The sequence below is a fragment of the Mauremys reevesii genome, linkage group 1, assembly GCF_016161935.1.
Source record: "Mauremys reevesii isolate NIE-2019 linkage group 1, ASM1616193v1, whole genome shotgun sequence".
NCBI lineage: Eukaryota > Metazoa > Chordata > Testudines > Geoemydidae > Mauremys > Mauremys reevesii.
Window position 1 is genome coordinate 202,890,408 of NC_052623.1, and position 14,624 is coordinate 202,905,031.

Below are 14,624 nucleotides of genomic sequence, written 5' to 3' on the forward strand. Positions count from 1 at the left end.
GCACAAGCAATTCCAAGCGAAAGTGAGAATGGACTGCTTAAAACTTTTGGGGAGCAAGGGTCATAAGTTCAGCATCTTAAGTTTCTCTTTCTATAGCGAATGCACTGACCACGATACATGTGTAGTGTTTTATCTGCAGCTGCTGTGGCCTTCTGGGTCTCTCCCTTCATATCCACGGAACATCTGAGCCAGATAAAAAGGAGAAAAGAGGACTCAGGTTGACACATTCAGCAAAATCCTGCAAGCCAGTGCTGCATCAAACCGTGAGGACAGGGCCTGGAGAATGAACAACGAGGACAGTCTGGAGAAGGAAAGTGTAGAGAAGAGAAAGGTGCAGGAAAATAAAAAGGAGATGCACCAGGACATAATAGGGATTCTCAGGCAGCAAACACAGATGCTGCAGACTCTGGTGGATCTACAGGTTCAATGATGTGGGGCTCACTTCCCTCTGCCGTGCATCGAGAATTCAGTATCACAACCTCCCTATATGTCCCCCCCACCCTCCCACACACACACACACACACACACACACACACACACACACACACATTCCACATGGCATATGGGGTCGCTGCATAATCCCTACCACTCCACCCCGGGAGACATTAAAGACAATCACAGCTTCACATACGCAGACATGTAAAAGCCATGGCTGGTGTATGTGCAGCTGAAATAGACACAAATGTTCTTTTCACTTCATAAGGTCTGTTCTCTTACTTTATTAAGTTTTTAATGTATTTGTTTTAAAATTGCATAGGTTTTTTTGCACTGATTTTATTACAGAATAAAATTTTATTATTTGGGATATAATTCATCTTTATTAGTTTGCAATACATGGTAGTGAGCGCTCAGCAGTTCTGAAAGCAACCAATTACCTGTTACTGCACAATGTCACACAACTCATCAGATCATTGACAATCAAAAATAACAGTACCATTGGCAATGCTTTATTCCTACATGTACAGCAATCACTACAAGATTCCTACCAGGCCACAAAAGAGATGCCCCACATAGAGCACACTACAACACCACACACTATTCTGGCTCACTATCAGAATGGTCTTTCAAAGCCTCCCTGAACTGTATAGCTCCATGCTGAGCTCTAACAGCCCTTGTATCTGGCTGTTCAAACTCAGCAGACAGCTGCTCCACCTCCACCCCTTGGTGGGGGCAAAGAATGTTGGTGGTTCACTGGTACAGATCCTGGGTCAGAGCTCAAAGAAAGTGGCTTTTCACATCCTGAAGTTCTGCCACTGGTAATCCCAGGTCTGCAGCACTATCCTGTCCCATCAGCCATCACTCATTGCGGGAGCCCAAAAGCAGCACTACTCTGTGTGAAGCTGTTTCAGAAAGAGATGTAGGAGAAGTGACTGATTGCTTTCAGCCTCTTCATCCTCCTCTGCTGTTCTTCCTGGTCTTGTTCTGTAGCCATTGCACAGCTTTACATACCTTCACAACAGCTGGTTTACATTCATGATCGTGAGGATTGCAGGGATCCACGCTTCCCCCATGCTGCCTGTAGGCGCTGGCTCATAGAAGAATAGTGAGTTTGACACCAAAACTCTCATTCCATTGCCTTGTAGTAGGAATCCCACAATGCTGAGGTAAAAATGTCCACAATTCATATACCACTGTGGATGAGCAATGGACCCTGAGATGTCTGAGCAGAATATTGTCAGATGTCAGTGCAAAACAGCTCTGTGCTGTGTGGCTACTAATACAGAGCAACACAATCACTTTGTGTGTGTACAAACTGATTGTACTACTGTTGTTGTGGATCAATTAACACACCTATATCAAAGCAGCACCCATGTACTAAACTAACTACTGAGGCTGTATGCTGGGTTTAGGATTTGCCTCATATGATAATTTGCAGTGACTTGTGTTATATCCGATTACCAATTGTTAGTATCAACTTAGTTCTCTATTTTCTCAGCCAAAGCCACTTTGCATTGGATAGACAAAAGAATAACTCTCAAAATGTTTTTTCTGCTAGTAAGTTTTTGAACTTAGTATTTTACAAATATTAAATATAGTTTTGCATTTCCCATAAATTCTTAATAACTGATGCTTGTTTTATTCAATGCCTGTAATGTTTCTAGACAGTCTTTTCCGCAAATGGGAAGCCTTCACTGAGTGCCAAATTCTTCCCTTGGATGCATGCACATGTAACTCCAATTGAAGTCAATGAGAGCATGACACGTGGACCTTGAGGCAAGATGTGGGCCATACTCTGGCAAGTCAAGGCGTTACAGTGGAACCCTCTTATAACACATTTACTTTTCCTCAGAAAAGCTTCATTGTAAGGCAAGGATCAGTCTAACCAGAATTGTAGCTGGCACATTACAATGTGGGCCACTTTAATTCCACTTCAGCATAAGAACGCAGTCCTGCTCTATCAGAATTCACTGTAAATAGGTTCTATTGTATCACCTAAAAACATCTCCTCTTTGCTTCCCAAGACCTCAGCCCTTTATTTCCCATCACAGCTACTCCAGTTCCATCTCCACTGTGACCTCCCACCCTCTTCGGTATGCTGTTAATATTGCAGACATCACAGAACTCCATTAGAGCATGAAACCTACAGGTAAATGGCTTTTTGTTTTGTTATATAGTGCAGTTTTTCAAAGATTTCTTTCAATGTTGCTTTTTACTCTAGAAGCTTGAGACAGAAAGCAAACTTATAAACTTTGAAAAGCCATAAAGTATTACAAAATAACACAACTGACCAATGCATCATGTTAGGGCAAGAGCCAGTGAACCTTAACATGAGGCACTGGGCAGATATGTGCTATTTTGTAATGCTACAGGGCTTTTCAAAGTTCACAGGATTGTTTTATATGCACAGGTATGCATAAATACATGAAGGACCAAATTTGCAAAATATGGGTGCCTGAAGATAGACATCTAAATCCCACATTTGGACACCTAAACACCACTTTAAGGCACCTAAAGGTGTATGTTGACAACATGATAGGTATCATCATCAGATCCTAGTGTAGATAAGGCAAGCTGTACTTTCAACTCAGTTAAGGTGAAGGTGAACTTTAGGCTTCTACTAGCTAAACTGAAGTTGAACATGATAACTTCCATCTATGCTATGAAAAAGGTCAAGGTTAATTATACATTAGATCAGCATTTTTACTCGTGTAGGTAAATCCAAAATTACACTGGCTTAACATCATGCCTTTAGTTAATTTCATGCAAATTCTGCGTGTAGAGAAGCCCTGAGGGTAGCTGTATACAGCAATTAAATACCCACTACTGTCCCGTGTCAGCTGACTTGGGCTTGCCCTGTGAGGCTGTAAAATTTGTGGTGTATATGTTCTGTGTCGGGCTGGAATCTGGGCTCTGGGGCCTTCCCCCTCACGGGGTCCCAGAGCATGGCCAAACAAATACACTGCAGTTTTACAGCCCCACAGCCTGAGCTAATTGACATGGGCCAACCATGGGTGTTAATTGCTGTGTACACATACCCTGAGTTTCCTAACAGGGTTCTCTCCCTGAACCATGCTCAGAGGCTCAGTCCCTCTTACTCCCTTCAGGCTAGTTGAAATGTTGGAGAGATAAACCTATTAATGTTTGTGAGGTGTTCAGATACTATAGTCATGTAAGCAGATTTACATTTCTCTGCTTTCCATCTCCTTTTCTGGCTGCTGGAAGGAGAACAAGTTCTCTCTCTCATTTCCCTTTCATTTTGAAGCATTCACTGTGCCCACAAGGACTAGAAATTTCCAGTTTTGAAAAAAGTTAGAATTCTGCAGAAACTGAAGGCCTTAGCACTCCATTTCCCAAAGAAAGTTTTCTACTGGTTAATGGTGAACGGAGAAGTGGATTTATCAAACTAGGACACAGGAAACTTGCTTTGTAATAATCTGGTTCTAAACCAAGAGTGCCTATTTAAGTAATAGCCTCCATTTATTCTTTATTGTCAGTTTACAACAGCTCATGTTAGTCCTGATTCTCAATTACTCCATTCCTGAATCTGGGGCACAACGGAGAAAGGGGCACTCTTGTGCTCCCCATATTCTGGGCCCATGCAAAGGTAAATTAGAGTAGCCTCAGGGCTGCTCTTACTAATATTGAGCTGTTCAGAACCCACTCTGGATCCTGGGAAGCAGAGACTATCCATAGCACAACTGCTCTCGGGCTGGGAGCAGAGGCAATGTGAAGCCCTTATGCCAGCTGCTCACCAACAAGGGAGCCAGAATGGTGCAAAAGGGACTTAGTGTAAGTGAGAATCAGACCTACTGTCCGTGCTAGATAACCTTTTTCTAAAGCCAGAATATTAATCATTCCTCCACTCTGATCCTTTCAAGAGCTGTCTTAATACAATGAAGGGAATTAAAGATGTGCCCTTATTTTTAAGATGGAAGATATGTACCCAGCAGGAATCACATTATTATTAAGTACCTCACTACACTATGTCCTTAAATATTATATAAATGCAACGGTAAGTGACACTGCAATACAAACTGCTCACTCAACATTCTCATTATATAGACCACACCTCACACTACCTATATATTTTCACAGAATGCTACAAATTTATGTTGCCCTGAAGGTACCTATTTGTATTGCAGATTACTGTTGTGTGACTAAATCAAGTGCTGAGCTATAAGTTAGAGAACCACAGAGAAAAAGCAGTTTGATTCCAGTACTTAAGGGTACCCTGCAAAGGAAAGCAATTAAATTCATGTGCTGGGTTTTTTCGTTTGTTTGTTTTTTGCTGCTTTTCCTCCACTCTGATCCTTTCAAGAGCTGTCTTAATACAATGAAGGGAATTAAAGATGTGCCCTTATTTTTAAGATGGAAGATATGTACCCAGCAGGAATCACATTATTATTAAGTACCTCACTACTACTATATAAATATTATATAATATATACGGTAAGACACTGCAAACTAAACTGCTCAAACTTCTCTCATTATATTATATACCACACCACCTCACTACCTATATATTTTTTCAGATACACAAAAATTTATGTTGCCCTGAAGGTACCTATTTGTATTGCAGATTACTGTTGTGTGACTAAATCAAGTGCTGAGCTATAAGTTTGTTTGTTTTTTGCTGCTTTTTTCCATGTATAAAGAAGAGCCGATAGGCTTTTGGAGGGAGGAGGGGAGAAAACAGGTTTTTTGTTTGTTTTTAAACAATAAAAAGTATACCTCCTTTACCCTTTGAAGATGATGAATAATCAAAGAATTAGTATGTTTTTGACACCACAGAAAACAAGGAAGTGAAACCAAGTGGAGAGAGGTGATAGCTTTTAATCCAATTATTTAGAACTTCAACATCTATTTATGTTGGAAAATGAAAATACACTGTCAATTCTACATCCTGCTTTTTGTACACTAATGTGCATATAAGGAAGGAGAATGTTTAAATTCATACTCACTGTTTTCATTGACTAGCATTTTTAAAAGGCAAATACTTCTGGTTTCGAGACAAGAATAGAATTATTGCGGAAATGGGGTTTTTTTGTGTCCTCCTCCCCCCACCTCCTCCTACGGCCAATCTCCACAGAGTGGGGGCACGGGCGCAGGGCTCGGGTGTTAGACTGCTGTGGTCTGAACAAGCCTTCAGACTGGTGAGTGCCTCTCTGCTTAAAGAGACAGCACATGGACTCGCAGACACTTCCCCAGCAACTAGTGCGCATACACACTCCGTCTCTGTCTGTCTCTCTCACACACACCATCTCTTTCACACTCACTTCCCAACACATACTTGTTACTTCTTGGTACTTCCTGCAACGCACATATATTCTCTGTAATTTTATTCTTTCAGAGTGCTGTTATTTTAGTTTTTTGACTGGTCTGTGCATTTCATAATTTTATTTCTCTCATGCTTAAATTTAAATTCTTTCAGTAGTGAGTTCTAAAATGCTTAACTTGTCCTGGCTGGAGTAATTATTCCTATGGTAACTTTTTAACAATGTTGGAAAAATCATAGTGCTAATGAAGCCTTTCCGTATTAGGCCTGAGTAAACCAAAGTTATGTTATGCTTGTCCAAACTGTGTTGGAAAGCTTACAGAACTCATTAGACTGAAGGCCGTGTATCTACCTAAGTCAGCTATTTCGCTTATCAGTTTTGTTTGGCTCCCCAAGTATATGTTGGCTCCCCAAGTGTATGCAGCTGCGTTCACATGTATGCATCCAAAGTATCTAGTACAAAGGGTCAACGGATGTATCTTGTGTCCCCTTCAGAATGACAAATGTATCCTCAACAGCTGTATGTCTCTTGTAGCCCCCACAAAATGATATATGTATCCTGCGTACCCAATTATCCACAGGGTCTATAGGTCAACCAAATGACGTAGACAAACATAGGCTAAGTTGTTTGTTTCGGGGTATAAAGGCAGGCCCATCTGGCCATGTAAGGGGTGTCTCTTTCTCTGGCACTAGCCGAGAGGAACACCCGCTCAGCTGACCGATCAATAAAGGGTGTGGTACTCGTCTTCCTGTCTCCGTGCCTCCTTGGTGTAATTAGGTAAGCTCCAGGGGGAAACGAGCCCTTTTGGCTAACAACAATATATATTATATTTAGGCTTTTTGTTTCTACTAATGGTGCACAGCCGCACATTACCTCGACTTTGGTGCACATAACAAAACTCATTCCGCACATGGATGGAAAAAATTAGAGGGAACATTGACCCAAAAGGGGGGCTGGCAAGGCTGTTGTAGGGGAAGTTGTGAGATCACCTTTTTCCCTGCCTTCAGAGCTGGCCACTGCTCTGCAGCAGTGCAGAAGTAAGGGTAGCACAGGCCTTGTCTACACTGGCAAGTTTCTGTGCAGTAAAGCAGATTTCTTCAGTGTAACTCCCAACGTGTACACACTGCCAAGCCACTTAGTGTGCAGAAACTGCACAGTTGCAGCACTGTAAAAAAAAAAACTCCCCGATGAGAGGTGTACAGCTTTCTACGCTGGGGCTACAGTGGTGCGGTGCCAGTGTAAACACCCTGGTCAATTACAACATTGCAATTGGCCTCCGAGAGGTGTCCCATAATGCCTGTTATCACCTCTCCGGTCATCAGTTTTAACTCTACTGCCCTCAGGTGACCAACCATGAGTCCCACTCTGTAAATTTATTGGGAATTTTGAAAGCCCCTTTCCTGTTTGCTCGGTGACACGTGCAGTGGTCTCAGTGCATCTTTCCAGGTGGCCACGCCTGCTCCACACACCACGTAATCCCCCACTTGGAGCAATACCGAGCTGCTGGACCTCATGAGCATTTGCGGAGAGGAGGCTGTCCAGTCCCAGCTGCGCTCCAGCGTAGGAATTATGATACCTACAAACAGATTTCATGATGCATGAAAGAAAGGGGCCATGATCGGGACACACTGCAGTGCAGGTTCAAAGTGAAGGAGCTGCGGAACGCCTACCACAAGGCACGGGACGCAAACAGCCACTCCGGTGCTGCACCCATGAGCTGCCAGTTCTACGAAGAGCTGGATGCAATACTCGGTGGTGACCCCACCTCCACTGCGAAGGCCACTATGGCTACTTCAGTGGTTTGCATGCCAGTCGAGAGTGGACCTAGCCAGGAGGAGGAGGAAATCTTGGATGAGGATGTGGTGGAGGACTCAGAGGCAGAGGACGAATTAGAAGTCAGAAATGCATGCAGCCAAGTGCTCTTCTCGACCCTGGCGCAGACTAGCCAGTCACAGCTGTCAGAGCTTGGCGAAGCGCAAACAGGAGAGGAGGCCCCTGGTAAGTGGCTTTGATTTTGGGAATTGCTGAAGCAAGTTGTTGGGGGCAGGAGGGTTGCAGAAAGCAGGCATGTGTCTGTATGATGCACGTACCACCACATGCCTAGTCTGAGAAGTGGAACAGAGTGTTGATTGACTCCCTCACTTCACGGGAATCTGCCTCAAAGATCTCCAGGAAACTCTCAAGGAGATACTTGGCAATCTGCTGCCGTAGGTTCTTTGGTAGAGCTGCTTTGTTTCTCGCCCCATTAAGGGTAACTTTGCCGTCACTGTGGGGGTACCATTGCTGCACACAGGCGAGCTGCATAAGGGCCAGGGCAGAAGCTGAAGTTACTCACCATTTTGGGGGTCCTGTGGCTCATGTGTGCTTGCCTGGGGTGAGCCAGTTAGTGACAGGTATGTGAATAGTGGCTGCATTTTAAATCACTGAATCAGTGGTCTCTGTGTTGCAAACGATACTGCTTCTGAAAAATGTTGCATTTGGGCTTCACAGATAGGACCTTGGGAGCCCAGCCTACCTCTTTGTTATCGACGGCTGAACGGCTGCACAGAATTAGAAAGCGGCCATGAAAAACTAAAGAGGACTTTCTGTGTGACGTCATGATGCATTCCACGGCCAAAAAACAAGAACTGAAAGAGTGGCAGGACAGCAAGAAAAGGAACTGAAAGGAGAACGTGGCAGGTCAAAACAAAGCCACAGAGTGGATCTTAAAGATTATGGAGCACCAAGTGAACACACTCCAAGAGCTACTACCACTACAAACCAAGCAGCTCCACGCCTGCCCTCCCCTGAAGCCGCTGTCACAAAACTCTTTCCCATGTGCCCCCCAGACACTCCTAACACACTCTTATCAACCTGCTGGCTCCAGTCTTACGTGCTGCATTCCAGTCCTGCCCCATCACAGTCCAACCCTTCAGACTCCCAGTACCCACTGCACTCAACACCCGTCCCTCTGCAGTTTAGCCCTGCTGAAGTACAGTACCAGCTGCATTGTACTCCAAAGGACAAGGCTGCATATGATACCTGGACATACACAAATCTTTAGCCATCCCGGGACCTCACCTCCTCCTGGGACCCTCCCTTCCCCCATCCCCCACAGTGCTGATGTGTTTTTTAGTTTGTCTCTCTCCTCCGGTTATTGTTTTTTAATAAAATAATTGTTTTGGTTTGAAGGCAATCTTTATTCCATTAATTGAAAGCTAACAGCCTTGCAAAGCGACAGGCAATTTTCTTAAACCTTCACAGTGCATTGTCTACACCAATCACAATCACCTCCTAGCATTACAAGCACTGCACTCCCGAGCATAGCAACAAATATTAGCGGATTTCAGCTTCAAATTGCTGCCTCAAGACATCCCTGATCCTTATGACCCCTCGCTGTGGCCCTCTAATAGCCCTGGTCTCTGGCTGTTCAAATTCAGCCTCCAGGCACTGAGCCTCAGCGGTCCAGCCCTGAGTGAAGCTTTCATCCTTCCCTTCACAAATATTATGAGCATACAGCACGCGGCTATAAGCATAGGATTACTGTCATTGGCAGGTCCAGCCTCCCACATAGGCAGCACCAGCAGTCCTTTAAATGGCCAAAAGCACACTCAACAGTCATTCTGCACTTGCTCAGCCTGTTGATGAACAGCTCCTTGCTGCTGTCAAGGTGCCCCATGTACAGCTTCATAAGCCACAGCATTAAGGAGTAGGCAGGGTCTCCCAGGATCACAATGGGCATTTTGACTTCCCCTCCGGTGATCTTCTGGTCCAGAAAGAAAGTCCCTGCTTGCAGCTTCCTGAACAAGCCAGTGTTCTGAAAGATGCATGCGTCATGGACTTTTCCAGACCAGCATGTGTTAATGTCCGTGAAACACCCATGGTGATCCACAAGCGCCTGGAGAACCATAGAGAAATACCCCTTCCAATTAATGTACTCAGTGGCTAGGTGGTCTGGTGCCAGAATTGGAATATGCGTGCCACCTATTGCACCTCCGCAGTTAGGGAAGCCCATTTGTGCAAAGCCATCCACAATTTCACGCACGTTGCCCAGAGTTGTGGTCTTTTGGAGCAGGATATGATTAATGGCCGTGCACACTTCCGTCAACACAAGTCCAACGTCGATTTTCCCACTCCGAGCTGTGTAGCGACCGATCAGTAGCAGTCTGGAGTAGCCAGCTTCCATAGTGCAATCACCACACACTTGTCCAACAGCAGGGCAGCTCTCATTCTCATGTCCTTGTGCCGAATGGCTGGGGTGAACTCATCACACAGTCCCACGAAAGTGGCTTTCCTCATCTGAAAGTTCTGCAGCCACTGCTGCATCACAATGTGATCCCACCACTCAGTGCTGGTTTCCTGAGCCCAAAAGCAGCATTTCGCTGTGGTCAGCACCTCTGCGAATGCCACAAGCAATCTCATGTCATAGCTACTAACGTGTGGCAAGATCAGTGTCACACTCCTATTGCCTTTGTAGTTTAAGGAATAACTCCACTGCCACTCTTGATGTGTTAGTGAGAGTGAGCAGCATATTGGTCAACAGTGCAGGATCCATTCCTGCAGATCAAAGAGGCAGTACACAAACCAATTGAAAGTCAAGTATCAGAGGGGTAGCTGTGTTAGTCTGGATCTGTAAAAAGCAACAGAGTCCTGTGGCACCTTATAGACTAACAGATGTATTGGAGCATAAGCTTTCGTGGATGTCACCCATGAAAGCTCATGCTCCAACATGTCTGTTAGTCTATAAGGTGCCACAGGACTCTTTGTCGCTTCAAACCAATTGAAAGATGGTGCCAAATGCAGACGGAAGCACAGGGATTGCTGGGATGCAAAGCATGCATCATAGGGCACTGGGTCAGGACCCAGGATGTCCCGTAACCCCCTCCATCGTCACACAAGTCTTAGCAGCAGAAGATGAAGCTCTGTGGGACAGCTGCCCAGAGTGCACTACTCCAAATACCACTGAAAGTGCCACAAGTGAACACGCTATTGCACAAGCAGCTGACAGTGTGAAGACACAACAGCAGTTTCCTTTCAGCACTCTCTGAGCGGCGCTGTAACTGCCGGTGATGTAACTCTGCCAGTGTGAACATACCCATAGTTACTTAGCTCTGTAGGGATCTGCACTGATGCCGCAAAAGCATTTCCAGTACCAAGAGCAGGGTGGGGGGTCATCACAGTGTGAAATATTTTCAAAGAGGGGCCCAGCAAAAAATGTTTGAGAACCCCTACCTTAAAGAATGTGAAAACTTTTGAGGAAGCTCTTGTTAACATTTTGGCACCTGAGCACTGTCAAAAAGGTAAAAAGTGCTATTTTGACTTTTCTCATGCATCATAAAGAAGCAAAAAATATAAATGGCACATCCCTAATTTTTGTACTCTCCTTGGAATAACCTTTGATTGCAAATCAGAAATCTAATACAAATACTGTGGAAGTTTTCCAGGGTGATATGCATATACATCTTTGGTTACTATTTCCATTCAGTTTAGCTACAATGCAACTGTCTGTCTTTTCAGAAACAATCTCATCCCAATGTTAGGTCTTGAATGTTCAGTCAACTAAAAATTGTCTTTGCCTAATGGCTTTGTAACTATGTAAACAGACAAATATTTTTGTGCATTACAAACCTGACATGAGGTGGGAGAGACAAAGTACGAAGAAATCAGGATTTCATTTTACAACTTTTAGGCTGATAGTACCCAGTCCAGTCTCCATTAAAGTAAATGGAAAGACTCCCAGTACTTTCAGTGGGTTTTGGTTCAGGCCTATAATCAGGTAAACTCCCACTGATTTCAGTGGAAATTTTGCCTGAATAAAGACTGCAGGATTGGGCTCATAATTTTAAATAGCTATAATCTGAATATTGACTGTCAAAACCAAAATACACTGTTCAAATCATACTCTTCAAAGCCACCAAATACTGGCACACAAACAGAAACTTTCTTAGATTTTTTTTCAGTGACAAAAAAGTAGCTTCCTTTGCATAATACTTAAGAAACAGTCTATCAAAAGATTACCTGTAAACTATTGTTTGTTTTAAAATGCACTTGGTGTTAACTATATTTTAGTAAGGGAAAAACCCACACCTTCTTTTGGTAACAAGGAGCACGCAATTTTTTAAAAAATCACTTCTGTTTGAGGATGTTTTTATTTACTATTGTTACAAGTTAACACCTAGGATTGCTGTAACTGAAAGAGAGTAAAAGGGGGTGAGGTGAGGGTGGGAGAATCTGTCTTCAGATTTGTCTGAAGACTGCTTTTGACAGCACTGTGCCTATAATCAGTTTGCTGTAAAGGGTTTTCCCATCTACGTGGGTTTTTCCAAAGAAGAACAAGAGACAGACATTTTTTTTCAGATTTTTCATGCTAAATACAGGTCCTCTCAGCTTATAGCTCTTCAGACTTGAAATTTGGCAAACAAATGTGCACGGCAGGTAGACATATCTACCACATGGATCAGCTGGCAGGAGAGGAAATACCTGTACTAACGAAAGTGCGCTAAGTGGTGTTACTCCTTGCGATTGCTACTTGATTTTTTTCACAAAAACAGTCGGACTGTGCCTTGGTGTTTCCTGCTCCCAGAAATCAGAGGGAAAAAGGCAACGCCTCCGGAGCTCCCATTACGGACCCAGAGGCGATCTTTTCGGCAGGCATGAGGAGGATTTGGAAGCAAGCGCGAGAAGGCCCCCCCGCCCCGCGCCGCTCTCCCGCAGCTCCGAACGCGGCGCTACCAATCCCACTCCGCCTCCCAGTACCGGTTCGCGGCCCCCGTTCACACCGCTGCCCGGGGAACCGAATTCATGCCAGGAAAGGGGCCAGCGCGGGGAAGCAGGACACACACACACGGCCCCACGGAGGGGTCCGGGCAGCGCCGGGGGACACACCACCCGCCGCTTCTTCACCCCGTCACGTGCCTTCCTCTCCGCTCCCATCGCCGGCTCGGAGCAGCGCCTGGCCCCTTCGCCTCCGAAACGCGCCCCGCGGGCCAGCCTGCCTGGGGCGCGCCTCTGGCTCCCTGCGCTACAGCGCGGGCTGCCTCGCCAGGGCGCTGGGGAACCCAGCCGCGTTCACACCGCCCCTGTCCCGCTCCGCTCCCAGCCCCCGGCAACCAGACCGCCACTGCCCGCGGCCTCCCGGGGGCGCAGCTTCCTCCACCGGACCCAGCAGCTGCCCGCCCGCAGTGCAGCGCCGGGGCCAGCTGCAACCCCGCCCCCCCTCGGGGGGCAGCCCCGACCCCGCTCTCTGCCCGCGGGGGCCAGCCCCAAGCGCTCCCCCCCGCCCCGCCTCGCCTCGCCTCGCCTCCCAGCGCGGCACGGCGAAGCGCCCCCAAGGCTGGCGCTTTACTCACGGTGCCTGCCCGGCTGCTGGACTCCGGCCCCTCTCACTGGCCCCAGCCCGCGCGGGCCACTCGGCGGAGCAAACAAGCGGGGGGTGGGGGGTTAGCCTGGGAACGCCGCCCCCGGCATGCTGGGGCTGGCGGTGGGAGGGCGCTGCTGGCTGGCTCGGGCTGAGCTGCTTCCAAGTGCCCCAACGCGGGAGACGCCGTCCAGGAGCCCGGGGAGCGTGGCCGGAGGCAGGCCCCGCCTCCTGCCAGATGTTGCGACGACAGCTGCTTTCTCGGAGCGCGTCTCCCGTTAGGTAAAACGCAGACAAGCCAGGGGACGCCTCCGCCCCCGCTATTCTCGCCGGACACCCACAGAAGCTAGAGCCGAGCTGGCGAGACAGGCGTAGGGGGAGGTGGTCTCAGCGTGGGCTTCCGGGGCTTTGAGCAGAAATAACTTTCGCTTGAGCACCCTGCGTTGCACAGGTCAATCGCTTTGCAATAAGGCAGCCAGCGGATGTTGCGTAAATGAGGCGCGGACTGGAGTCTAAACTGAGAGAGTGAGTAAGAAGGGAGTGCAGCCCTCGGGATCCCAGGATATCAGAGACCCCAAGTGAGGCAGGGACTAGCTTTTATTCTACCGACTTCTGTTGGTGAGAGAGACAAGCTTTCAGATCTGAAGAAGAGCTCTGTGTAAGCGCCAAAGTGTGTCTCTCTCACCGAAATCTTGGTCCAATAACAATATATTACCTCACCCGCTTGCTCTCTTTAATAGGGTAATGGATACAGGTAAGAGGCGCTTTTAGTAGTGTGAATACCACATCATTTTCAGCAGCTGATAGTGAGGTGGGTTTGACTAAAATCGAGCTCCATGACAGAAGGGTTGCGATTTAAGATTAATTTTTCAGGCCTCTACTTGTTCCACTTGCTTCCAGACTCACTTGTAGAATGTTGTAAAAACGGCAAGGAAACCATTCGCCACCCTCTTGTGTGTCATTATTTCCTATCATGCAAATAGTTTATTTCTGATGGGCAAAGTCCTGAAGCCTGCACTATGGCATCCTAGAATCATGTTAGTGTGAGTAACTTAATTCCAAGATTTCATTCCAAGAGGAATGAAAACACAGCATTAGCTAGTTAGCTAGTGCCAATTAACTATTTCTTTAGATACTATTCTACCTTTAGTGACAGGTAAGAGAACTCTGATCTGCTGGCCTGAATACACACCCAAGAGCCAATACCCCTGAATTCTAATTCCATCTCTGATACTGACTCCCTCTATGACCTTGGGCAGTTCAGTTAACTCAGCCTCTGTTTCCCCATCTGTACAATGGAGATGATACCTTTCTCATAGAGTGTTGTATGGATTGGTTAAGTTTCTAAAAATCTTTGAAAATGTTAAGTATTAGACACAATAACCACAATAGCTCTATATATGCTGATGTACCTGTGAGTAGCTAGTATATCAATGGGCCAAGCATAGGCAATGTTTTCATTCCTGTCCTTGCTAATCAAGTGCCCTGTGCTATTTGAAGGGCTTTACCATTAGAAGCTGCCATAAACCTCATTAAATAATCAGGTATACATGCAAATTAATGTTAATTTA

General features: G+C 46.1%; 1 protein-coding gene across 2 annotated transcripts in view; it reads right to left on the minus strand.

Annotated features, from left to right (window-relative positions):
* Window positions 1-13,538, minus strand: part of ST3GAL6 (ST3 beta-galactoside alpha-2,3-sialyltransferase 6) — a 74,198-nt gene extending 60,660 nt beyond the window's left edge. Inside the window, exon 1 of one of the 2 annotated variants that reach the window (XM_039496140.1) lies at window positions 13,046-13,538. The gene's annotated coding sequence lies outside the window, so the exon portion shown is untranslated. The remainder of the gene's footprint in view (window positions 1-13,045) is intronic. The other variant, XM_039496151.1, reaches the window with a different exon arrangement.
* Window positions 13,539-14,624: the final 1,086 nt, after the last annotated feature.